General features: G+C 40.3%; 1 protein-coding gene across 3 annotated transcripts in view; it reads right to left on the bottom strand.

The window, feature by feature from the left end:
- LOC144890724 (uncharacterized) overlaps positions 1-27,851 on the bottom strand; it is a 90,230-nt gene that overhangs the window by 2,998 nt on the left and 59,381 nt on the right. For 2 of the 3 annotated variants that reach the window (XM_078772368.1, XM_078772370.1), the window contains exon 2: positions 3,177-3,315. The gene's annotated coding sequence lies outside the window, so the exon portion shown is untranslated. Of the gene's footprint in view, positions 1-3,176; positions 4,309-27,851 lie in introns of those variants that run through there. The other variant, XM_078772369.1, reaches the window with a different exon arrangement.

Here is a 27,851-nt window from a genome sequence, read left to right on the forward strand (position 1 = left end):
AAAAACTCAGAATGCAAAAATTTTCGAAGTCATACGTCACATGGTTTGGCCGCCATCTTGTTTTCTGTGAAAAAACACAAAAACCCCTTTTTCTCCGCAATGGCTGAACGGATCGAGCCCAAACGTGGCATGCATATTCGCATACCCATGACGAACAAAAAAGTCAGTGAGCACGACGTCATCCGACACATGGTTTCAGAGTTATGATGTTTTAAAGCTCAAACTAGAAATGGAATCACCTCCATAATTTGTGGAGATATCGAGTGGAAACTTTACACAAATGTTCCTCATGGGGGTATGTTTCAACGTTACTTGAGACGTTTTGATAAGTCACATGGTTTGGCCGCAATAAATAATGGAAGATAAATTTTAAAAAGCTTGTAACTCTTCAACCACTGCATGGATCGACTTGAGTTTTTAATGCAATGTAGCTCTCATCAGGCGGAAGAAGTGTGCAAACTTTCAAGATGATTGGATGTACGGTCTCAAAGCTATAAGTCTTTATTGTTGAAAGAAGAAGAAACACACCGATTGTCTTTCCAGGACGTCATCACTATAACGCGATCTCCCGCGGTCATTTGAACCTCAAAAAAAATTATAATTGCAGATTTGTCAATAGATGAGGCATATTAACAAACGAATGAAACAGATTTGCTCAAATTCTGACTATTTTTAACTCGATCGTATTTCACTCAAAGTTGTGAGGACTGAAGAAGAAGATGTCCATCCAGGACGTCATCACTATAACGCGATCTCCCGCGGTCATTTCAACCTCAAAAAAATATATAATTGCAGATTTGTCAATAGATGAGGCATATTAACAAACGAATGAAACAGATTTGCTCAAATTCTGACTATTTTTAACTCGATCGTATTTCACTCAAAGTTGTGAGCGACTGAACAAGAAGATTCCCTTCCAGGACGTCATCACTATAACGCGATCTCCCGCGGTCATTTCAACCTCAAAAAAAATTATAATTGCAGATTTGTCAATAGATGAGGCATATTAACAAATGAATGAAACAGATTTGCTCAAATTCTGACTATTTTTAACTCGATCGTATTTCACTCAAAGTTGTGAGCGACTGAAGAAGAAGATTCCCTTCCAGGACGTCATCACTATAACGCGATCTCCCGCGGTCATTTCAACCTCAAATGAAATTCAAATTGCAGATTTGTCAATCAGGGAGGCATATTAACAGACGAATGAAACAGATTTGCTCAAATTCTGATTTTTTAAAATCGATCGCATTTCACATAAAGTTTGAGGTACTAAAGAAGAAGAAGATTCGTTTAGCTTCTCAGATAAAATAAATAATTCTGTCTGCAATTTCAGGTTAATTTTCTTTTTAAAATGGCTTTTTCTGCAATCAGTGCATGTATTGACATGTGTGGATGTGTGTGTGGGTGTGGGTGTGGGGGGGGGGGGGGGGGAGGGGTGTGTGTGTGTGTGTGTGGGGGGGGTGGGGGGGGGGGGGGTTGGTGTGTGTGTGTGTGTGGGGGGGGGGGGGGGGGTTGGTGTGTGTGTGTGGGGGGGGGGGGTTGGTGTGTGTGTGTGGGGGGGGGGGGTTGGTGTGTGCGTGTGTGTGTGTGTTAGGGGTGGGGGGGGTGGGGGTATGTGTGTGTGTGTTTGTGTGGGTGGGTGCATTTCACATAAAGTTTGAGGTACTAAAGAAGAAGAAGAATCGTTTAGCTTCTCAGATAAAATAAATAATTCAGTCTGCAATTTCAGGTTAATTTTCTTTTTAAAATGGCTTTTTCTGCAATCAGTGCATGGATTGACATGTGTGGATGTGTGTGTGGGTGTGGGTGTGGGGGGGGGGGGATGGGTGTGTGTGTGTGTGTGTGTGGGGGGGGGGTTGGTGTGTGCGTGTGTGTGTGTGTTAGGGTTGGGGGGGGTGGGGGGGTGGGGGTATGTGTGTGTGTGTGTTTGTGTGGGTGGGTGTGGGTGTGGTGGGGGGGAGGAAGGTGTGTGTGTGTGTGTGTGGGCGTGTGTGTGTTAGGGGTGGGGGGGAGTGTTTTGTGTTGTGTTGTGTTGTGTTGTGGGGGGTGGGGGAGTGGATATGTGTGTATGTGGGGGGGGGGGGGGGTTGGGGTGTGCGTGTGGAGGAGGGGGTTAGATGTGTGTGTGTGTGTGTGTGTGTGTGTGTGTGTTAGGGGTGGGGGGGAGTGTTTTGTGTTGTGTTGTGTTGTGTTGTGGGGGGTGGGGGAGTGGATATGTGTGTATGTGGGGGGGGGGGGGGTTGGGGTGTGCGTGTGGAGGAGTAGGGGTTGGATGTGTGGATGTGCGTGTGTGTGGATATCTGTGTGTGTGTGTGTGGGTGGGTGGGTGGGGGGGGGGGGATGTGTGTCGGGGGGGGGGGGTGGATATGTGTGTGTGTGGAGGTTGGAGGGGGTTGGGGTGTGCGTGTGGAGGAGGGAGGGTTGGATGTGTGTGTGTATGTGTGTGGAGGGGTGTGTGTGTTTGTGTGTGCATGTTTGTGTGTGTGTGTGTGTGTGTGTGGAGGGGTGTGTGTGTGGAGGTGTGTGTGTGTGGAGGGGTGTGTGTATGTGTGGAGGGGTGTGCATGTGGGGGGAGGGGGAATGTGTGTGTGTGCGGGGTGTGTGTGTGTGTGTGTGGATGTGCGTGTGTGTGGATGTATGTGTGTGTGTGTGTGTGTGTGTGTGGGGGGGGGGGTGGATATGTGTGTGTGTGGGGGTGGGGGGTGTGTGTGTGTGTATATGTGGAGGGGTGTGCATGTGGGGGAGGGGTGTGGGGGTGTTTGTGTGTGGGTGTGTGGGTTTGGGGGGGGGGTGGATATGTGTGTATGTGGGGGGGGGGTTGCGTGTGAAGGAGGGGGGGTTGGATGTGTGTGTGTGTGTATGTATGTGTGGAGGGGTGTGCGTGTGGGGGGGGGGGGGTGTGTGTGCATGTGTGTGTGTATGTGTGTGAAGGGGGGTGTGGGTGTGTGTGTGTGCGTGTGTGTGTGTGAAGGGTGTGTGTGTGTGTGTGTGTGTGTGTTTATCAGGGTTGTATCCAAGGGGGTTGTGGCAAAGCATGTCCAATGAAAGTGGGGTTGTATGAAAAGTGGGGTTGTATGAAAAGTGGGGTTGTATCAAAAGTGGGTGCGAATAAACCGGTCATCACTGCCAGCAGTTTTAAAGTGGCAGTTCTAGTTCTTTTTGTTTCCACTCACCAGTTGCAAAACAGGAAGCACTTCCGTTTTTCATGTGTATATCATCTGAATCTTCCTTTGCAGAAGCACATTTTGAATCTTCTGTGACATGAATCGTTGTTGTGTTGTCTGCCTTCCACATTTACAGGAGAGACATCACCTGTGAACATATCAGCGTCAGTCTTTTGCAGGGAAATGAGATCGAGAACCATCTCGAGAGTTCATGGAACATGTTACGTCATGGAGTGTATATGAAATTTAAATATAATATTGAAGTTAAACATTGTTAAAAAGAAAAATTCCGGATATTAAGCGTTATTGAAGCAGTCTTCTACATTGCCCTTATTCACCACCCTATTTAACATGTCCAAGTACTGCTAAACCGTAGGTTATTGGAAGTAACAAGAAGGCGATTTGTGTTCAACACTGTTCAAGTGTTAATTCAATTTAAATAAAATAAAGATTGTAAAATTCATTTCAAAAATTTCTGGAATTCACTGGCGTTAAACGTTTGTCAAACTTTCCTTTCACAAAGCTCAGAACAAGTGTGTGTCTCCCCTCAGGAGAACCAGGAAACAATATCTCTCCACTCTCAAGACTGAACTCTCAAACCTGTCTCCCTCCTCCAAATCCTGGTGGTGTCTGGTCAAATCTGTTTCTGGTGTTTGTTCCCCTTCCATCCCCTCCCTTACCTCAATCGGCTACACAGCTGACACCGACACATGAAAAAGATGAATACCTCAAAAAGTGTTTGCCTCAAAATCTTGTGTCCCAAACTCATCGCTCTCTGTACCCATCTTACCCAGTCGTACCCAGCTGCTCCTGGACGCTGTGTGCTTCTCTCCCAAGAAGGTGGAGACGTTTCTGTCAAACCTCGACTCTGATTCCACAACCAGACCAGACAGCATTAGCCCACGGTCCCAAAATTCTGCTCCGCTATGCTATCTTTTTTTTTTTTTTTTTTTTTTTGGATACAGAATCGAGGCTCGTGAAACAGCTAACATTTATCACACAAACAAATCAAACAGACAAACAAACAAAGTATATAAAAAGGGGAGCGGTAGACAAGATGGGGAGGGAAGGGGAAGCACATAAACACAACATTTGAGAGCAGGGACATCGGGAGATGTGTGGGAGGGAGAGGGCTTGGGTGGAGGCGGCATAGGAAGGGGGGTGGGGGGGGGGTGGGGGAGAAGTATAAACACAAGGACACCAAGGACTTCCAGGAAAGAAGTTGGTATTTCAAAAAAGTGGATTTGGGGTGAAATTAGTGGGGGTAGACAAGATCAAGGTTTTGGATGGGGGAAGACAAGAGATGGTGGTGAACAGCTGTTTGAAAGACCTGGAGGGAGGAGTGGGATTGAAGAGAGTGAGGGAGTTTGTTCTAGAGGTGGGAGAAAAGAGGAATGAAGGAGTGAAGGTGAGCAGCGAGTCTCGATTTTGGCAGTTTAACCATTAGAGGGTTGCAGGCAGATCTTGTGCGACCTGGAGGAATATTTGGGGGACAGAGCCCAGAGAGAGCTGGAGGAGCAAGGCCGGAGAGGAGTCGGTAGAAGACAGAAAGACCACCAACCTGCCTGCGGTGAGTAAGTGAAAGGCCCTCGGAGGTAGCTTCATCGCGGGAGATTCCAATGATTCTGAAAGCTTTGGTTTCAACAGCGTGACGACGAGATAGGTGTGAGGCAAGAGCACCAACCCAGAGGGTAGAGCAGTATGCCATTGAGCTGCGGATGAAAGCCTTGAATGTGGTAAGGAGCTCAGGTGTGCCAAGGACGGACTTCGCACGACGGAGGATGCCCAGTCGGCGACTGGCTTTGGAGGCCAGATTTGAAATGTGGTTTTCCCAGGAAAGATCATGGCAGATAGTGAGACCCAAAAGCTTGAGTGACAGACTTCTTGGTGAGGATTATTCCGAAAGTGGATGGGAGGGTTGTCCAGTCGGTCTTTTCGGAGAGACATCGTAAGAGTGTGAGATTTGTCAGGATTGAAAGACATGTTCCACTTGTTTGCCCAGTCTGTGATTTTGTCCAGGTCTGCAGAGAGTGACGAGGCTGCAGACTGCCGATCTGAGGGATGAGGAATGGAGCGGCAGAGAGTGGAGTCATCAGCAAAGAGATAGAGAGGATTTTCAAGAGAGTCGGAGAGATCATTGATGAAGACCAGAAAAAGCACAGGGCCCAGAACACTGCCTTGGAGAACTCCAGCCTGAACAGGAAGAGGAGATGAGAGAAACCCATTCAGGGCCACACGTTCACTCCGACTACAGAGGAAGTCCGCCAGCCATGCGTGGAGCTTTCCATGGATACCATAGGAGGAGAGTTTGGTGAGCAGAGCAGGGTGCCAGACCGTATCGAAGGCACGTGATATGTCAAGGGAGACAGCTCTAACTTCCTGTTTGGCATTGAGGACCTCCATCCATTGTTGAGACAGCAGAAGCAGCATGTCCAGAGTAGAGTGACCTGGTCTGAAACCAAATTGATGATCAGAGATCAAGCCATTGGAGAAGAGGAAAGATTTCATATCCGAAGCAATGATGGATTCCATGACTTTGCTGATAATTGGGAGAAGGCTGATTGGTCTATAGTTGCTAGGATCTGTTTTTGCACCTTTTTGTGTAAAGCGGTGATGTTGGCTGATTTCCAAGCAGATGGCAGATGACCTTAAGCAAAAGAGAGGGTGAAGAGAACAGGGAGAGGGAGCGAAAGAGCGGAGGAACAGGATTTTAGGACCCGTGGGCTGATGCCGCCAGGTCCAGTTGCAGAATCAGAGTCGAGGGTTGACAGAAACTTTTCCACCTTGTCAGGAGGAAATGACACAGCGTCCAGGAGCAGCTGGGTACGACTGGGTACGGTGGGTACAGAGAGGGATGGGTTTGGGACACAAGATTTAGAGGCAAACACAGAGTTGAGGCATTCAGCTTTTTCACGTGCGGAGTCAGCTGTGTAGCCGATTGAGGTAAGGGAGGGGATGGTTTGGGAACAAACACTAGAAACAGATTTGACTAGACGCCACCAGGATTTGGAAGAGGGAGACAGATAAGAGAGTTCGGTCTTGAGAACGGAGAGATATTGTTTCCTGGCTCTCCTGAGGGTGGACACACACTTGTTTCGGGCTTTGCAAAATAAAATGAGATTTCCTTCCGTTGGATTGGCTTTCCAGGAGACGAAGGCAAGTTGTTTCTGGGCAACAGCCTCACCACAAGATTCCGTGTACCATGGACGGTTGGAAGGGTATGACAACTGAAGGCGAGATGGGATAAATCTGTGCATGAGAGAGAGCAATTTACTTTGGAAGAATTCCCAGGATGAGTTGATGTCAGAGGCGGTAGAGATGGGAGACCAGTCCAGATGATTGATGGCTGCTTGAAGACCGTGCCAGTTGGCCTGAGTGAAATGCCAGACTCGTCGACGCTGAGGAGGCTCCCTGAGAATGTTCAGAGAGATGTCCACTTTAACAAGCACATGATCAGATGAGCCGATTGGAGCAGAAGAGCAGCAGACATTTTCAGGGAAGTTAGTCATAACCAAGTCCAGAAGAGAAGATGCTCCGTTGACTGAGATCCGGGTTGGGAAATTGACAGATTGTGTCAGTCCCAGTGAGTCGCAAAAGTCCTTTGCTGAGGAGCCATGGCTGGTGAAAGAAGTACCCACACCCAGCCAACTGGCATGGTGACAATTGAAATCACCACATATGAGGAAGAGAGAGTTGGGATGAGTCGATAGAGGTTGGTCCATATTATCAGACAGTGAGATGTAGATGGAGTCATCACTGTTTGGTGGACGGTACAACACCCATATGAACAAGAGGTGGGAGCGAAGGGGAAGCCGTAGCCAGAGGTATTCCTGGGGGTGAGGTGGAGAGAGGGCAGTGCAGGGCGAGTGAGAAAGAGAGTTTTTGATAAAGATAGCAACCCCACCTCCAGGACGAGGCTCAGGTCTATCATACCGGTGGAGGGAGTAACCCGGGAGAGATACTAAGGAATCAGAGACATCATGAAGGAGGAAAGTTTCTGTTAAGCAGATCACGTCTGGTTTGTGAGAAGCAACCTGTATGGAGAGATCAGTTAAGTTTGAACGAAGGCCCCGGATGTTTGAGGTCCATACCATTTATGAAGAGGAAGGGGGAGCATCGGATACAGAACAGGGGGGGGGGGGGGGGGGGGGAGGGGTAGGGTAAGATGTGGAAGAGGAGGAAGAGGTCGGGAGAGCTGTTGAAGGTGTGTCAGAGATTTCAGAATAGCTCGGAGATATGGAAGGATGGGGCGGACAAAAGGTTTGATGGTGATTGGGTGAGGCACAGTGAGGTGTTATTTGAGGAGGGGGAAGAGCGAGGCAGAACGTTGGGGGAGATGGAGGTGAGAGTTGGAAGGGGGAAGAAGCGGGGAGGACGCTTTGAGGAGGAGGGGTGAGAGGGGGGAAATGGAGAAGAAATGAGGATGGGGAGATTTGAAGGGGAGGGGTGAGGGGGGAGTTTATGAGGGGAGGGGTTAGGGGGGAGTTTAGGAGGGAAGGGACAAGCGGAGGGATTTGAAAGGGATGGGAGATGGGGGAGATTTGGAGGGGAGGGGTGAGGGGGGATTCTAGGAAGGGAGGAGCGAGGAGGGGCCGAGGAGGGGAGGAGTGTGGGGGGAGTTTAGGAGGGAAGGGGAAAGGGGGGACATTTGAAAGGGATGGGTGATGGGGAGGATTTGGAGGGGAGGGCAAGGGGGAAGATTTGAAAGGGATGGGTGATGGGAAGATTTGGAGGGGAGGGGTGATGGGGAAGATTTGGAGGGGAGGGGTGATGGGGAAGTTTAGGAGGGCAGGGGTGATGGGGAAGCTTTGGAGGGGAGGGGTGAGATTGGATTTTGGAAAGTGTACGATTAATGGGAAACGAACATTTATTGCAAAATGAGTTTCTTGTGACCTTCAAGTCAAAAATACGTTTAAGGACGCTGGAGGGGGGAGGGGCGGTGGAGTGCAGGCGAGTTCAGGGAATGTATGAAAGAGGCACTGTAAGACATGGAATTTTTTTTGGGAATGAATAGATTTGGTGAGCAAGTCAAAAGCAACCTTTTAAAGAAGAAGAAGAAAAAGGTGTTATAATAAACGACAGAATACAGTATTTCAGGGGAAAGTTTAAACATTTTAAAGTTTAACAGTGAAAACTATCTGGGGAAATGGGGGTGGAACACATGGTCGAAGAACGAACGAACAAATAAGAACAATGAATAAGAACAGAGAAGGAAATATTTTTTGGTTTTTTTTTTTTTTTTAGTTGAGAGTTTAAAAAAGGAAGTATGGGGTGAAAAGACTGGGAAAAACAGAGAATGAAAGTAATTGGAGCATAATCGACGGACCGCTGAGAGAAAAACAAAGCCTCAAGGTAGGACACGGTACAACGCCTCAAAAGACACGACACGAATTAACACGATTTTCTATGCAGGTATGAAAGATTTACACCAAGAATCTTCCTAGCGACCCACTGTAGGTACACACACCATAAAATAAATACAGTTTTGACGAAAATACAAATGGGAACAATTACTTAACTTCGATAGCGTGGACAGCTTTGAAAAAACGTAACCTCGCCGGCATGACCGGAAGCGGTAGTCATCTCACCCTCTTTCTGTTCTCTTCACCCTCTCTTTTGCTCAAGGACATCTGCCATCAGCTTGAAAATCAGCCAACATTACTGCTTTACACAAAAAAGGTGCAAAAATAAAAACTTGCAACGACAGACCAATCAGCCTGCTACCAATTATCAGCAAGGTCATGGATTCCATCATCGCTTCTGATATGAATTTGGATCAATTTGGATTCAGACCACATCACTCTAATCTGGACATGCTGCTTCTGCTGTCTCAACAATGGATGGAGGTCCTCAATGCCAGACAGGAAATCAGAGCTGTATTCCTTGACATATGTCATGCCTTTGATACAGTCGGGCACCCCACCATGCTCACCAAACTTTCCTCTTTTGGTATCTATAGAAATCTCCACGCATGGCTTGCGGACTTCCTCTCTGGTCATAGTCAACGTGTGGTCCTGAATGGAATTCTCTCATCTCCACTTCCTGTCAAGGCAGAAGTTCCTTGAGGCAGTGTTCTGGGCCCTGTGCTTTTTCTGGTCCTCAGCAATGATCTCTCCAACTGTCTGGAAAATGCTCTCTTTCTCTTTTCTGATGACTACACTCTCTGCCGCTCCATATCTCAACCCTCATATCAGCAGGCAGCAGCCTCTTCACTCTCTGCAGACCAGATAAAATCACAAACTGGTCAAACCAGTGGAACATGTCTTTCAATCCTGACAAATCTCACACTCTCACAGTTTCTCTTTGTAAAGACCATCTGTACAACCCTTTGTAACTCAATATTTTGGGTCTCACTATGTACCATGATCTTTCATGGGAAAACCACATTTCCAAGGTATCGCCGACTGGGCATCCTCCGTTGTGCGAAGCCCTTCCTTAGCACCTCTGAGCTCCTCACCACATACAAAGCTTTCATCTTCAGCTTGATGGAGTACAGCCCTCCCCTCTGGGCTGGTGCTCCTGCCTCACACCTAGCTTGTCTTCACGCTGTTTTTAACTGTTGATTCATGCTGTTGAAACCAAAGCTTTCAGAATCAGTGGAATCTTCTGCAATGAAGCTGATTCTGAGGGCCTTTCACTCTCTCACCGCAGGCAGGTTGGTGGTCTTTCTGTCTTATACTGACTCTTCTCCGGCCTAGCTCCCCTGCTCTCTGTCTCCCAAATATTCCTTCAGGACGCACAAGATCTGCCAGAAACCCTCTGCTGGTGTAACTGCCAAAATAAAGACTCTGCTCACCTTCACTCTTTCATTCCTCTTTTCTCCCGACCCTCTGGAATAAACTCCCACACACTCTTCAATCCGACTCCGCCCTTCAGGTCTTCAAAACAGCTGTTTACCACCATCTCTTATCTTCCTCCATCCAAATCCTTGGTCTTTTCTACCCCCGTTAATACACCCCACATCCACATTTTTCAAATTCTGACTTCTTTTCTGAAAGTCCAAGTAGTGTCCATTTGTTTTATACCAGTTTATCCCCTCCTCCCCTCCCCCCCCACCCCCGCCAGCGCTCCCCCTTTCACAGATCTACCGATGTCCCTGTTTTCTGCTGTTGTTGTGCTTGTGTCCTTCGTGCTTCCCTCTCTCCCCACCTCGTCTCCCACTCCTTATATTTTATGTGTCTCTGTTTGTTTTTGTGTTCGTAAGACGAATGTGTGTATTCTTTGTTTGTGTGTTTGTGTATTCTTTGTGTAAGAATAAAATACAAGTACAGATACATTCAAAGTACACTACCCCAATGCCAGATAATTAAATATTCTCCAGCGCGGCATTGCCGGGGCGCCCTCGGCGACCGGCAATACCGCAGTGCAGCTCATAGAGACTGTATTCGGAGGGCGAGGTGTACAATAATTGATTGATTAATTGCATAATTAAAATCAATAAAAGATTATCATAAAATATTTTCTTAATCAATTGGCTAATAGCATAACTAAACCACTAGTGCTTCATCCGAAAATGTATCTTTTAGAAATCTAATTAAATAAGTCATTAATAAAAAAATTAATAATTAATTGATTAAATTATTAATCAATAAATCAAAAATATCCTTTATAGCCACATCACTTGGTCACTGCCATGTCCAAATATGAGCTTCCAAGCTCAAAAGGTGCCTGAGATATTGCCCAGATGAGAAAGAAAATAAATAAATCATAAATAATGAAAATAAATAAATGATAATCATAATTTTAAAAAATAATAAATCAATTGGCTCATAGAACACATAAGCCACCACCATTTCATCTGAATCTGTAACTAAAAAAAAAATTAATTTAGTCTTCAATCAAATAATTATTCGATTAATTGATTAATTGATTAATCAATAAATCAAAAATAGCCTTTGCAGCCAAATCACTTGGTCATTGGCATGTCCAAATATCAGCTTCCTAACTCAAAAGGTGCCTGAGATAATGGCCAGAAGAGAAAGGAAATGTGTAAGTACTTAATTAATCGCTAATAATTAAATAACTCATCAATTAATAATATAATTGATGAATCAAAAAACAAAAAACACCGTTTTTGACAATACTTGCTCACTATTGTGCCAAAATTTCAGGTTCCTCGCTCAAAGGATGGTTGAGATATCGCCCAGCCAAACAAGAAAACAATAAAGAAAACAAGAAAACAACCAGAGTGAAAACTCAGTACTCCCTTTCAGCGTGCGTCATTGCCGAGCCCCCTTCGGTGCCCTGCAATGACATTATGCAGTGCCTGGAGATGGCATAGGAAAGGAGCGGTGTACAAAAAGAAAATAAAGTAGAATTGTACTCAGCAGCACATCCTTTTCACTTCAATAACAGTTGGTGGTTGAATTCAGTCAGCTGATATGTAAATCCTATTCAAGTTTCAAGTCAATCGGATGAAAATTGAGGATTTTAGAAATTTGAAAAGGTTGTTCACCTTTGTCCTATGTTGACATATTTGGTGAAGTTTTGTGAAGATAGGTTTAAAATTGTGACCTGTAGGCAAGTATAAGTGAGCGGACAGACAAACACACAAAACAAACATCTCTTATCTTCCCCCATCCAAAACCTTGATCTTTTCTACTCCCGCTAATTTCACCCCAAATCCTCTTTTTTGAAATACCAACTTATTTCCTGGAAGTCCTTGGTGTCCTTGTGTTTATACTTCTCCCACCCCCGCCACCCCCCTTCCCATGCCGCCTCCCCCCAAGCCCTCTCCCTCCCACACATCTCCCGATGTCCCTCACAAATGTTGTTTATGTGCTTCCCCTTCTCTCCCCATCTTGTCTACTGCTCCCCTTTTTATATACTTTGGTGCTTTGTCTGTTTGATTTGTTTGTGTGATAGATGTTAGCTCTTTCACGAGCCTCGATTATGCATACAAAAAACAAAAAACAAACAAAAAAAAACCCGGAGTGATCAACATACTTTTCAACATAAATAATTTTTGCCAAGTAACAAACAGACAGACAGACATGGGTGAAAACATTAGCTTCATCCATCTTCAGTGGCACAGGTAAAGATACCTGTTTTCAGTAACTCTTTGAGGAACCTCAGTTGAAACTGAGATTAATTGAGTAAGGTCATGCGACATGGAAAAGTTAAATGCACTAACACCGGGTGAGACCAAACTCTCGTTGAGACGGAGCTAAGTAGCTGCACGACATCCGACATTGATTTTCACTTTTATTTCTCCCTGTGTCTGTATACGAGTCTCAGTGGAGGTTAGGGGCAGAGGATAGTGGCAGTCAATACCTATCTTTTGTGACAGAGGTAAAAATGAAAAATAAATCACAGAACATAAAGGTTACTTCTTGACATTCGATGTTGAATTAAAAAAATACGTCACGTACCAGACTTAGGTGTTAATCCATCATCCTGAAATTGGAGACTGCAGAAATCATTTAGGAATATTAGTTTTACCGCACATTCCTTTTTTTGCTTGCATTATTTTCATTAAATCATTATTTGTTGACTTTCAATTTCTTGTTCTGTGTGTTTATTAGTCCCCTACCAGTGTACACCAGAGGGGACTATAGGTTTGCATGCCGCCCCTCCGTCTGTCAGTCTGTCAGTCTGTCAGTCCATCAGTCCGTCACGCAAAGAACAGTTTTCCAGACTCTTTTTCTAAACGCTTCATGCTAATGATTTCAAACTTGGCACATGGTTTCCTCATGATACGTTACAGATCAAGTTCGAACTTCACGAAGTTTCGATCATTTTTGACAAAGTTATGGCACTTTGAACTTTGGGAATTCTGATAATTCTGATGATCCTTAACGCAGTACCATTTTAAGTTTTAATTTCCTTTAAAAAAGATTTTCTCTGCAATAATAGGACTGATTGAGATCAAATTGTCACCGTAGGGGGGATTCGGTCTGTAGAATATCTTAATGGTAATTATGACGTCACCGGTCACGTGGTTCGGACGCCATATTGTTTTTCGTGAAAACACGAAAACCCCTTTTTCTCGGCAACGGCTGAACATATCGAGGCCAAAATTTGCAGGCACAATCGCATACCCATGACGAACAAAAAAGTCAGCGAGCATGACGTCATGCGTCACATGGTTTTAGAGTTATGACGTTTTTAAGCATGAACCTTTAAAACCGAGCCCCTCCCTCATTTTTGATCCATCGAGGGGAAACTTCACAGATCTGTTCAGCATGTCAGTCTACTAAAATGTCCTTTTGGAATTTGCAATAGGGCACGTGGTTTGGCAGATATCGTTAATTAAACGAAAATATTTTTTTAAAAAGGATATCTCTTGAATCGCTAGTACCTCAGACCGTGAGTTGTTAATTATATAATTCACACAGTGCAATATGTGCAGGCTGCTCCACGGAGCGACCTTGCGGGCTTATCAACGAGGCGAGGTGTGACACACATGTGTCTCAGCATACCTCAGATCAAGTTTGAAAACCAGCATCAACTGTGCATAAATTTGCATATTCGATCATTTTTGACAAAGTTATGGCACTTTGAACTTTGGTAAGGGACATGTATTGCAGCGCAATACTCAGAATGCTTGTTTATTTGGGGGTTCGGTTAAACCCCCATCGTGTCCATCCGTCCAGGAAAGGCCACGGGACCAACGTTTCCCTCGCGCGCCATACAGAGGAATGGCCATCGATTCGGCTCATAGGCCATGGAGTTAAGGCTCATTTGGTCATCCGTCGCGCTGTCGTCTTCACCACAGGGTCGACGTGACAATACAATCACAATATAAGCCACTTTAGTGAAGTAGGTTCTCACACGATGACTGAAATAGGGGTGGCTACTTCGAGAATGGGAGGACTCCATTGCACCTTCTGAAACCTGCATGTGGAGATAAAAACCAATGACACATACACACACACACACACACACGTGCGCACACACACACACAATTGCAAAACCCTGTCTCCTACTGTGCGGCGGAAGGGCTAATTATTGGATCCACTTCCGGATCTTCACCAAAATCTAACCAGTACGTCCTCGTCAAACACGTGACCTGTCAGTAGGTGATAAATGTTGCTTCTGGGACACCTCCGTTTAACATGGGAAATCCCTATCTAATGTCATTTACCCCCCTGTCTTTTTCAAAAATCATAAACACCTCTATTTCTCCCTCTATGAACCTATAATCCTTCTCACCTTATGAACCTATAATCCTTCTTGCCTTATGAACCTATAATCCTTCTCACCTTATGAACCTATAATCCTTCTCACCTCCACTCTTTAGTCTGGCTCATACTTGGTTCTATCATTTATGGCGAAACATTGCATCATCTTTTGTTGAGCCAGTTGCCAACGTGGCACAGGAAATGACTCAGCCTTGCCAATGACTCAGCCTTGCCTATAAAGGCTCTAACCACACCTTGCTTTTTTAAACACACGTTATGTTTCTCTGGAGGATGGAGGATGAAGCTTTATCAGAAGACAGGTAAGTTTTTTTGTTCTCACGATTAATTATTCATTGTCTTATATGGAACATCATTAACAGCCTCTCAATAATTATTGTTTTTTCTCTTTTTACAGTCTATCTTTATCAAAGCTGGTGATTGATGTTGAAAATGAAGCCAATGATTATCACCAACAAAGGGAGGATTTGAATGAAACGCTTAAAGAATTCACTGAAGTTCGGAGGGGTCTTCATAATGAGATGGTTGAATGTTTGAACAGCCTCTCTCACTCATTAATATTACCCAAAGCTGTCTCTACAAATGAACAAATGACTGACAACGAATTAAACACCTTGTTTGGGATGTTATGTGAGAGGTAAGATATATGATTAATTCTTCACAAACTTTGATACTGTGTGTATGTGTGTTATTAAACGGTTTGGTTGATACTTGGATACTGTCTTGCGATTTTGATATCACCAGTGAGTTGGTATTTAAATGTCAACTGTTTGTTTTATTTCAGCATTAAAAGCCAACCAAACAACATGAACTTTGATGATGAAACCAATGATTATCACCAACAACGGGAGGATCTGAATGAACCCCTTACAGAATTACCTGGAGTTCCGAAGGATGATGATAGATCAATAGCAGAGATGATAGTTGGGAGGAGTGTCAACTCATTTCCTGCCCATGTGAGTTTAAAATTTCCATCTTACAATGTGTGTATGTGTGTGTATGTGTGTGTTTGCTGAATTATAGTAAGATACTGCTTCGATGTGATTTGATAATGATGATCTAACGGATTTGTGTGTGATATTTGGGATATGGGCGGGTACTGTTGTTAGTTGACTTAATTTAACATCCCTTTTGTGCCTTGCAGCCACAACCAATGCAATTTTTATCACCCTTGGCCAAACAGCCAATAGGCGTGAAGGTGTTGGTGAAGCCAACATGGGAGACAACATTCTGTTGGACTGCCTTGGAAGAAACTGAATTCAACTCATTTCCTGCCCATGTGAGTTTAAAATTTCCATCTTACAATGTGTGTGGTATAAATGGAGTTTCTCATTTATGGTCTTAGACTGCCCTCGCGTGGCTCGGGATGGCACGGCAGGCAAATACTGTGTTTGGTGAATTTAATTTAACATCCCTTTTGTGCCTTGCAGACACAACCAATGCAATTTTTATCACCCTTGGCCAAGCAGCCAATAGGTGTGAAGGTGTTGGTGAAGCCAACATGGAGGACAACATTCTGTTGGACTGCCTTGGAAGAAACTGAATTCAACTCATTTCCTGCCCATGTGAGTTTAAAATTTCCATCTTACAATGTGTGTGGTAAAAATGGAGTTTCTCATTTATGGTCTTAGACTGCCCTCGCGTGGCTCGGGATGGCACGGCAGCAAATACTGTGTTTGGTGAATTTAATTTAACATCCCTTTTGTGCCTTGCAGACACAACCAATGCAATTTTTATCACCCTTGGCCAAGCAGCCAATAGGTGTGAAGGTGTTGGTGAAGCCAACATGGAGGACAACATTCTGTCGGACTGCCCTGGAAGAAACTGTATTTATACCACATGATACCTTGGAAGAAACTGAATTTATGGAAGAAACTGAATTTATACCTCGTGAAAAATGTTTTATTATAATTTTTATGTTTTTAATGTTATTTAATAATTTTGATATTATTCGCTTTGTCCAGAATTATTTAATTCTTAATTATAAAAAGAGAATAAAGGAAAAAAGATGGGAAGGTGCGTCCCCCACCCTTGATCCCCCCTCATCCCACCCCTCCCCTCCCCTTGTGTGTGTGGGGAAGGTGGGGGTGGGATGAGGGGGGATCAAGGGTGGGGGCGCACAGGGGTGGGGGATGATGGGTGTGGTCTGTGTGGGTGTGGTCTGTGTGGGTGTGGTCTGTGTGGGTGTGGTCTGTGTGGGTGTGGTCTGTGTGGGTGGGGTCTGTGTGGGTGTGGTCTGTGTGGGTGTGGTCTGTGTGGGCGGGGTCTGTGTGGGCGGGGTCTGTGTGGGTGTGGTCTGTGTGGGCGGGGTCTGTGGGCAGGGTCTGTGTGGGCGGCGTTTGTGGGTGGGGTCTGTGTGGGTGTGGCTTATGATTTTTATTAATTTATTTAATTTTTTTTATTACTACTAATTAAAATATAACCACCTTTAGAGGCCATTTTTCCCCGCAAAGCGGGGGTTGGCCTTTTTCGGGAACCGTGGTTGTTGTTGTTTTTTGGTCCCCTTTTTGAAGCGATGTTTTACGGCCGGATGCCCTTCCTGACGCCAACCATTTTTGCCGCCTTTAACGACAAACAGGGAATTACCAGTGAACTGGTACTCAATTAGCCGACCTCGGAAGGATGACAGGCTGAGTCAACCCCCCTGGCGTTAATTCAGCGATCGACCGGGATTCGAACCCAGGATCCTAGGATCCTAAGCCGGCACCCTAGCCGCTAGCCCAACACCAGGGTTGAAGTTTATTACTACTAATTAAATTAGCTAATCTGGGTGGATGAAAGTATGGATGGTTGTTGTTTAATGAATTATCAGTTTTGTTTTTTGTAATTCTTGTGAGTAAAATGAACCCAAGATTTCTTCCCAATTCATCTATATAATAATACCGTAAGGACTCGACTTTGTTATCCCTTTTACGGCGCACCCAGTGACCCGATGCCCACGGCACTAATGCATTTTCCATCTACGAACCGCGCTCTTTGTTTATCACGTACAGCCATACTCGAAAAATCTGAATTCGCCGACTTTGGGACCAAAAAGTATCCGATTAACGGCCGATACGACACCATCTTACGACACCATCGTATTGGCGTCTGCTGGGCGAAGGCGATGCGAGCCGTCCGCTGATTGGACAGTCGAGTGGTGTGATGGGTGGTGTGAACCAAATGGTCTTTATCGTCATTTTAATAAAGTTAAATGGAGTGACGCTTTGGAAACGTTTTTTGAAGTTTGAAGTTTTTTCGAATCGAAGTGAAGAAGTTTTTGAAGTTTTGATTTTGGAAACGTTAAATGGAGAAACAGTTTCACAGGAAGAGAATGCGATGCGATGAAGAAGAATCCATCTTTATTTTATTTTTTTGAACCACATTGAAGCTCCACGAAGTCAAGAATGTGAAACTACGTGAATGTAATAAAATAAAAATGTACATAAACGACACAGTTCTATGAAACAGTTTCACAGGAAGAGAATGCGATGCAATGCGATGAAGAAGAATCCATCTATTCCGCCATTTGTGCCAGTGTCATCGATGGCGGTGTACGCTAACCTCATCAGGTGGGTTTACCATAATTTCTTCCATATACTGTGATAACAACGAAGTGAAACCGATCAGCAGCCTATCAGTATCTGCTCTATTCACGGTGCTTAAGGTAATCCTTCAAATCATTTACGTTGACGAAGCATGGCATACGAGGCCCGTTCAAAAAGTTCACGGAACGACGTACTCTCAAAGGTCTGAGGCCAAAATGTTTGTTTTTTTCCCCCCTTACACAACGGAAACAACAACTGGATAGGTAGGGCCGAGGCCTACGCCTACGTTTCGCTCCTGCATCTGCCACCGTTCATGATTATCAAAGTAGGCTTTACCCTGTTCACGATAAGGTAGAAATCAGTGAGGTGTATACGAAGAGATAAAAGGATGGCATTGACTTCGAGACGGTACGTGATAGTTGGCTGCGGCTGGCTGATGCCACGTTTTTTTTTTTCCTAAGTGCCATGGATGCTGATGGGCATAATAAAGGTATCGGCTGATCTCTCATCGTAATATTACCCGATGGAAATGAACTGTTTCTTTGTTTGTCATTTCCTGTGCAATAATGTCAAATTGATGTCAGACATCCTTTTCTATTGACAGCTGCGCTCCTTTTCAATGGCATCGTCTATTGATATGCATGTTCTTCTTTCATATAATTTTACACATGCACAATCAGTATTTCAACTCTTGCAGACATTGGAAAGGAAGTTGACTCACAGGCCAACTCTCTGGCTCAATCACAGGCCGACGCACAGGCGATGTAATTGTGAGTAGCATTTTTGCACAAGTGAAAATTGAAAATACACGTTTTTGGTATGTGGCTATGTTATTTAGTGTTTGTTTTGTCTCTAACAATATAAAATACAAAGTCAGGAGGTGACACTTTATACACAGTGTAAGTTGGATTCTACAAAGTGTCGCCTTTTTCTTGATTTTGTTCACACAAATCCAACCCACACCATATAATCTCATAAAAAATGGCCAGAGTGGTGCTATGCCGATTCCTATTACAAATCCATTCATTTTTCAAAAGTATATCGTAGCGTTGTCATTAAAGTAGATTGCAATAAATACGTTGTTCATATACGCACTCTTCATTCTCATCTTTCTTCCTAACTCTTACTCGGACAAGCAAATCCCCTATGCCATCCATAATGGTACACTCTATCCATACACCACATCCTCCCTTCCGTGGATGTTCCACGGGTTTCGGCTGGTATCATATAATTTGTAAGTCCAAGGCATAGTATCCATTACATCAACGATTTTGAATAATTCATTAGTCCATCTCTTTGTATAACCTTTCTCAAAATGACTTTTCCATCTGTATATTCTTACAATATCACCAACTTTGAACTTGGGCTTTCTCAAATTAATCTCCTTTTCATATTCTAATTTTGTAAATGTTTCCGATGGTTTTGATTTTGTTGATGAATGAACTGTATTATTGTAATTATCTACAATATCCTGAATAAAATACACCCATTGTTGAGAATCGAGTTGTGTGAATTTTAATATAATTTCTCTTTTAAAGTACGATTAAAACGCTCAATAACAACTGCTTTTCCTTCATTAAAGGTGCTGTATAATTTAATACCCTCCCCCTTTAGAAATTTCATAAATATTTTGTTTTACAACTCTGTTCCCTCATCAGTCCATAATTTCTTTGGTTTCCTTTTACTTTTATTAAATATTTGTTGGAAGGCTAACATTAAAGTATCACCCTTTTTATTTTTTAAAGGAACAACCCAGGCATATCTACTCCTCAAATCAATAACGGTTAAAGCATACTTGTATCCCCTATCATTATTCAATTCAATTAAATCAGCGGACCAGATGTGGTCTGTGTCTTTTGAATAAACTTTCCTTCTTGTAAACTTTGTAATTATAGGTTTATGTAATTCATCAGCCAAAAGCTCCTCAGTCTTGATGACATCATTAGAGCCCAATAGTTTTTTGAGGGTGAATAACCAAGGCCAAGTTTGAATTTAGCATTTATCAAATTTCTCACAATAAACCTATCAACTTTCTCTCTCAACGTTGGATTTTGTATCAAAGACAAATTATACAACATTTCTCTGTCGGCTTTATGTTTTTCAGTCAACGTAGTGGTTTTCCCATAAGCAATATCATGCTTCATACACACTTCGTCAACCCTATTTGTAGGTTTAGACCAAGGTTTAGGATTGTCAGCCTCATCTAATCTTTTATCCAGGTTTGTTCCAGGACCACAGAAAGAATATCCAGGTAGATGTAGTTCCCCTGGAATTCCAGTTGTTGTAAATTTACTTCCTGACAAAAACTTTTGTATGTCTCCTCCACTTTTAGGAGAGATGAATTGGCACTTTTTAGAGCCACACACTTGACATATTCCTTTTTGATAAAATCTATTATTTTTAGCTTTAACAAAGGAGATATTTTTAGATTTAGTTTTCTTTTTACATTTGAGACAATAACTCATATTTATTTATGAGAAAAAGTCCTACATAGTGCCAAAGCCTTTTGGGTTTTCAACATATACATTTCTATCTTGATTTTTAAAACATAAAGAATCCTTAGGAATGCCTTCACTCTCTCCTCCATTTATTTACAAATAAAACTAACTAAAGTCAATAACACCAACATCATCCTCCCTCTCCTCCTTCTCCCTTTCATCCTTCTCCTTTTTCTCCCTCTCCTCCTTCACCCTTTCCTCCTTCTCCTCCTTCTCTTCTTCAACTCCTTCCTCCTTCTCTTCTTCAACTCCTTCCTCATCCCTTTCTACCCTTGAGCTTGAGCCCCAAAGAATATTATACATATACTCATCTGGATTTTGAGATATTCTTGTATCTATAATTATTTTCCTCATAATAGGATACCAATAAGATTTGTTGATGATTTCTAAAAGAGTTTTATATTTCATAACTTTGAGAAGTTCATTTTTATTTAATATTTTAAACAAGTCTCTATTTGTGGGTTTAGCAATATCAGTATAAGGCCAGTTTTTAATGACAAAATTTCCATGTATATGCTCCAAATCATAAGGTATGTAATACCGAGCACCCTTTTCTTGTAGGTATCCCTGAATACAAAAATTATAATTCTCTTGTAGTCTTTTTCCTGCCATTTATGTATCAGAAATATATGTGAGATTAATATTATGACAGGTAATACCACCCCATCTTCCCACTACCAAATCGGTTTGTATTCCTCGGCTTTCTATCCTTATCTCATTATCTTCCTTCTTTGTCATGCTAACCATCGCTATACTATCATATATTTTTCTTTTCTTAAAATCATGTATTTGTTGTTTACTAATTGTACTTCCACATAAATCCTTATCCTCGCCAAGCGGATAATATTCTTCTTTACGAGACTGATTCAAATCATGTAGGTCTTCCAAGTTTATTGAAAAATACCAATTATACCCTAAATCAGGCATATCATACCCCCATTTATTAATTCGCATATTAACTATATGTCCTTCTTTATAAAATTCAATTGTAAGCAGGAAGTCAAATTCAATGAGGAAAGGTGTATGGTCAGTATAACCAGGTGTTGTGGTTGTAAATTTTACTTGTTTAACAAAACGTGCTGTTTTATTTAAAAATATATATTGTGATAAATCACTGAATCTAATTAAGTCATTCGCATCTGTAGGGTTTGGATAATTGATAAATTTATAAGTATTCTTCATATTAATATTTTTACTTATACTATATTTTTGTCCTTCAGCCTGTGCCTTTGTGTAATAATTTGATAAATCAATATCCTGAGAGGATTTTCCAAAGATAGAACCATCTTTTCCGACATGAGTCATTTATATTAGATTTAAAATGACATCATAAAAATTTTCATTATTGTTGAGTTGAAATAATACATATAAACATAATTGACCACAACATTTAGAATTAATTTCTTGAACTTGAAATGTTTGATAAACACCATTCTGTAAGAATTGTATTACTTCAACAGGCGGTGGCATACCATAACTATCAAAATAATATTTATCCTGACTATTATGAATACAAACCCAATGAGAACCATTCTGTGTGTCTAAATTCATAATAATATTCTTTGTATTCTTATTTATATGTATTAATTCATCTCTCATACAAATAACCACATTATCAATTTTTTGTGTTTTACAATACTTAGCTAGTTCTATATTTGACGTTGTATTCTTTCCAAATTGTTTAAACCATTTATCCATTTATTTATGAGAAAGATACAATCCATTACCCCGTTTAGTTAGTTTAACACCCGCTTGAGCGATAGAGGAAAGCATATCTCCAACCAACAATCTAGCTTTATCAGGTAGACTTTCAAGTTTTTGAGCAAAATCTACAATTACACCACTTCCACTAATTTGTTTCTCCAACTCCTTGTTATGTCTTTCCAATTCTTTTTAAGCTTTTAGTTGTGCCTTCCTTTCGTTAGCAGTTTTTACCGCTGCTGAAATACCACCAGTCAATGCTCCCGCCGCACTTAAACCAGCAAATAAAGGAATTAGAAACGGGAAAAATCCTCCTCTTGACTCGTTTATTGAATATTTCTTTAACATAGGTTTTGTCATTTTAATTTTAAGTGATCCAGAATTCTTACTGCTCCTTTTCTTTGAAATGTATAAACATTAATAATACAAGGCTTTTGATTTTGAATACAAGATGTTAATTTATCAAGATTGATTTGATTAACATATACCCCTACCATTTATTTATGAGAAAAAACCAATGTGATATTAATCATAACACCATTATCTGTATTAATCTGTAATTCTGTTTCCTCCAAAAGCAAACAATAGACATCAACTTCTTCATTCTCTCCTCTTTCAATGTATAGAGAAGTATCCACTCCATTCGACTTTATAGTTTCCTTTTGAGAACTCAGGTCAATTGCGTAGATTGTATAAAGTTTTTGAAATGCAACCATATCCAAAATAGGATCATTATTACTGTTGCTTTCACACACCTTTTGGTAGGACTTGTAGGCTTCCGCATAATCATTTTTTTCCCAATCAATTTCCAATCTATCTCGCGGGTAAAATGTGCCATCAAGAGAAACCCGAAGTTGTTTCACCTTAGCATTATCACTCAGCGCATTATTCTTATCAGTACCTTCATCTCCATCTGGTTTCTTAAAAATAAATGAGCCATAGGTATCGTGGTTTTCCTTCCAGAACACCTAAATTCCAAGTGTAGGTAGTGTGTTCCAGTTTAACATGTTGACATCTTCTTTTAAGGTATGATACATTTAGCGCTTTCTTTGAGTTAAGTCTTCTATTCAACATCTCTTCCGTTTTAAGATTAGGAGTATATTCACTAATATACCAACACATATCATTAATAACAAATTTATTATTTTCACCAAAAGCATTTTCAACCCCAAAAAGCAACCTATTTACATTATCATTCCTTTGTAGTTGAAATCTAATTTTAAGACCATACAAAACTTTGTCATAATCACAAAATCCAAATATACCTTTGAGAGGTACTGCTACGGTAAAACTATTCTCTGCTTTTGCGTCATCATTATACATTGCCTTCCTTTGACTATAACCAGGGTCTGCGTTTGTACCCATTGACATATCAGGAATAAAACCTTCAACAGCTCCCTTACCCATTCTATCACTAAACGAATATAGTGTAAATTTCATCATTTCAGATGTAGCAGAGACATAATCAACCGCTTCAACCTCTTGTGTTCCAATATACAGGCGGACACTATCAAACATTTTCCAGAAGAAATCATTTACGAGTGTAGCATTAGTATTATTCGCAGCCTTAGTGAATTTAAATTTACACAGCAAGAAACTATCAGCTATATTCAAGTAAGTTTGTTGATTATTTATTTCAAAACTTTTTGTTCCGTTTGAATTCCAGTCTGTTCCTGTTATAGCATTTACCTTAAAATAGTCTTCCTTTTTGGTGGAGTTTGAAATGATAATCGTATCATCCATATCATAGATACTATCAATCGCTTCCATACTTGTATTTATATAGCATTAAAATTGTTGAAACCCTGACCCAAGTATTTTAATGATTTTTTGTCGTTCTTGTGAAGATAGTTGAGTTTTACCTTTTTTAATTTCTTTGATTGCTTGTAATTTATGAGACTCCTTTTGAGCATCTTTTATACTCTTTATAGCACCCGCAACTGAGCCCACGGCTGAAGCAGTTGAACCAATTAGGTCTTTATGTTTAAGGATGGTTGAACCAATACCCATTAGAGTATCAATTATCCCATCTCCTTTATTTCTAAATTGATGTCCCACACCCCGTTGTCTCTTTGGTTTATAGTATCCTCTACCAAGAAACATACCTTCACCCTTATAGTATGGTGAAAGGAACATCCCATCCCCTGTAATTATTTTATATTTTCCCAACTCGTGTTTTCTCACAATAACCATTATTTATTTATTGAAAAACTTCACGGAGGTGAATTCTGATGGATATAATTTCATCATTAAAGGATATCATACGATTATCTTGGTCGGTTATCCTAAAATTTACTCTGTATATGGTTTTTCCTGACACAGGTAAATAGACAAGATTTTTTGGTTCCATATTAAATTTATAACCAATCGGGGTTGAGTATGCGCTGAATGAAAATATTGTATTTGTTCTTATTCCATCGTTATAAGCACCATCAATCAAATCACAATGAATTAATACTGAATTTATACCAGAGGATATTTGAATGACATTATCACTGTAAGACGTCCCGTTAGTTTCAATCTTTTTTGAAGAGAAACCCAATAGCTCTCTGAACGAATTTTCAATCGTGAAATCAACTTTATAATTATTTTTAAGTTTAATAGTTGATTTTGAAGTGTGTTTTTGAATATCTATTACAATATTTTTTGGTTCATCACCTTGTTCTTTCATAAGGCGAGAGACTTCTGAAGATATTTGAGAAATCTCGTAAGCTCCGGGTGAAACGGTTATAGTTTTATATCCACTTCCTGGATTATAACTAAACTTGTTGTTTTTCTCTGTGATATTAAACAAGGTATTATAAGTTTCCATCGACAATAAAGATGCCTCATATTCTTTTGTGGGGTCAAGTTGTAGTGGGTAAGGGAATGAAGCTGTGTAATCACTCGTGGTGAAATTAAAACTAAGAATTGTGCTTCTCATCTTATTTAATATCTAATAAAATATCTTTGTATTGACATTTATTAATTATTTTCATATTCATCAACTGATCTAAAATGGCGGATGCTTCATTAAAACAATTGTTGTTTCCAGCCTTCTTACTACCTAACAACAATAATAACCTATTAACTAATTGTGATGGGTCATTTGGAAGAAAACTAACACCCGAACCAAGCTTACTTAAAGCATCAATAATATGTTTCTCCTTCTCATTCTTCTTACTTTTACCAGCAACAGAAACTCCATAATCAAGTGCGTTTAGCAACTCAATATACTCTCTATCTTCCTCTCTTTCCATATCAAGCGGTTCATCAAAATAAGGTGAATTAGCATGTCCATCTTTTGTTAGAAGAAACATTAATCTTGGGGTTAATTCAACATTTGGTTGGTCAGAACTTAAGAACACCAATTTATCATTAAATATCAATAACTTTTCTTTCACAAGATGGAACTGTGTTGGTTCTTCTGTTGGAATGAGACCTGCTCTGGTTTTTGAACCCTTCAAATATTCATTGTTTTGAAGAGCTTCTACAATATAATTGGAAAGTTTATTTACCTTCTCAAGATGCCGAAATGATCCTTCATCATCATATTCTAATTCTCCAAGTTCTTGCTCTGTCATTTGACTAAAATCTTTGAGCATTTGAAATTTTTTCGGAGTAAATTCTACCGTGGGAACTGTAGGTGAAATCGTTTGTTGAGTTTTTAAAAGTGGTTTAAAAAATTTCTCTTGTTTTCTTTCAAAGGCTTCTTCACCAGTTAGTTTCTGTCTCCTTTTCTTCTTTATGTCTTCCTGTTGCTTTACAACTTTTGAAACCAACTCTTGATGTTCTTTAAACTTTCTTACTCTTTCTTTGGTATTCATTTTCTGTATTTATTTATTGAAAAATATCATTTAGTATCTCATCTTGTTTCACAACAATATATTTATATTTTCCAATCGTGTGTTTCATATAATTTTCAAATTCCTTCTTACTACATAATGTAGAACAATTATCTCTCCAAAAATTATTTGTATCTTTTGAATTTAACTTAAATAAAATAAAAGTATTAGCATTGTTTCTTATTGAGTGCCGAGGGAGTTGAAAATATGACTGACTAAGATAAATACAATTACAAGAAGAATGTCTCCCTCTTGTATAGTAGCTATCCATTACTGTTTGGTTTCTCTCATGAACACAATCATCAAAGATAACGAGGTTCTTTTTTGATTTATCTAAATCTTGGGGTGAAGGTATATCATCCGTATTATCACTGAGAATACAAGTTATGGGTTTTGGTTTCGGTTTTGATTTCTGTGTATCACAAAATAATTGTATTATATCTTCAATATTATAATCATTTAGTTTGTTTTGAAGTTTAAATAAACCTATAATGTCTTCCTTTTTAAGACCCGCATTAAAACCCTGTGAGAGTAGTTGATACTCGGGTTGAAAACTTGACTTTGTAAAAATTATTAAATTATCATAATCTAAAAAATTAGGGCTGAGGAGCATCTTTAAGAGCAAACAGGTTTTTCCACATCCGCTTGAACCGACTATTAGACATCTCAATGAATTTGGAAGATTTTTATGGTTTTAAATTTTATCTTATTTTCCCAAACGGGTAAAAAATCATTCATTTATATATTTGGAAAACAAGTCATCTAACTTTTTTTGAGTTTTTTGAGAAACTCTATATTTTATCCTGACTTCAGGTTTAATTTCAAAATAATCCATTATTTTGTTTATATAGTATCTTGTATTAACATTTCCATTAAAATTATTTTGAATAATAAATATCATTAAACCCTTATACATTTCCTCAATACAAATAGTCTCTTCCCTTGTAAGAAATGGTGTATTATCACCATAATACTTAACATTCATCTCTCTTAGTAATCTTGTAAAGTAATTCATTTTTGGTTCTAATTTAAAAGAGTTATATATTTTTCTTTATTTTTTATTATCATTAATTAGAAGATAATCACAGAAAATACATTGTTTATATGCTTCTGATTCTGTATTAAGCCCCACTCTACCACAAGCCGGACAATTCTCTAATTTATCATATGGAGAGTCTGGAAATTCTAAATATCCTTCAGAATTTATCATATTTATAAAGTAAAATTATACTTAAAACAAAGTGCCTTTTTTAGAGGCTTTTTTAAAGATGAAACTGTGCTTAAAGTAAAACACCTTTGAGCTTTTCAACTCGTTTTATGTATATAACTTTACTTAAACTAAACGCAAGTTTATTAGCTAATAAATACAATGTTTCAAAACACAAAAGACAAATTTCAATCAATCTCTACTTCGGTGGAAGATATAAAAAAATATGTCAAAGATGTTAAATTGAACAAAGATAAATATGGAAATTTTTGGATTAAACCCATAATGGAGAATAACATGTGTCCTTTTATTAAATTTACGGGACAAGCTATGTTGATTAATAACTCTATTAAAGTAAATTTGACAAAAGTTTCTCCACTACTACTAACAATTTACTCAAAGCTTGAAAAGGTCATTGATAAAGAAGCTTTGAAAATGAATGATAAGACCATCAACGATTCTAGAGGAAACATTTGTATATTCTTTAATAGACCCAAAGATGTGGGTGAAATTAATAATATGAATATTAGTGGTGAACTATCATTCCGTACTCTGATTATTAGAGATTATTTGAAAATAACATTTAATGTAAAAAATATTGTGGTTATTAGTTCTAATGAAAGAAAATATATAGATATTGATGGAAGTTTAATGGTATGTAAATGAGTGATATTAACAGTCAATACTCTGAGAGTTATTATACTGAGAGTCTAGGATCTGAAGATAGTTATGATACTAATAGTTTGTGTTCAAATGATAGTTATGAGAGTAGCTTTATTGATGACT

The sequence above is a fragment of the Myxine glutinosa genome, chromosome 2, assembly GCF_964187855.1.
Source record: "Myxine glutinosa chromosome 2, kmMyxGlut1.1, whole genome shotgun sequence".
Taxonomy (NCBI): Eukaryota; Metazoa; Chordata; class Myxini; order Myxiniformes; family Myxinidae; genus Myxine; species Myxine glutinosa.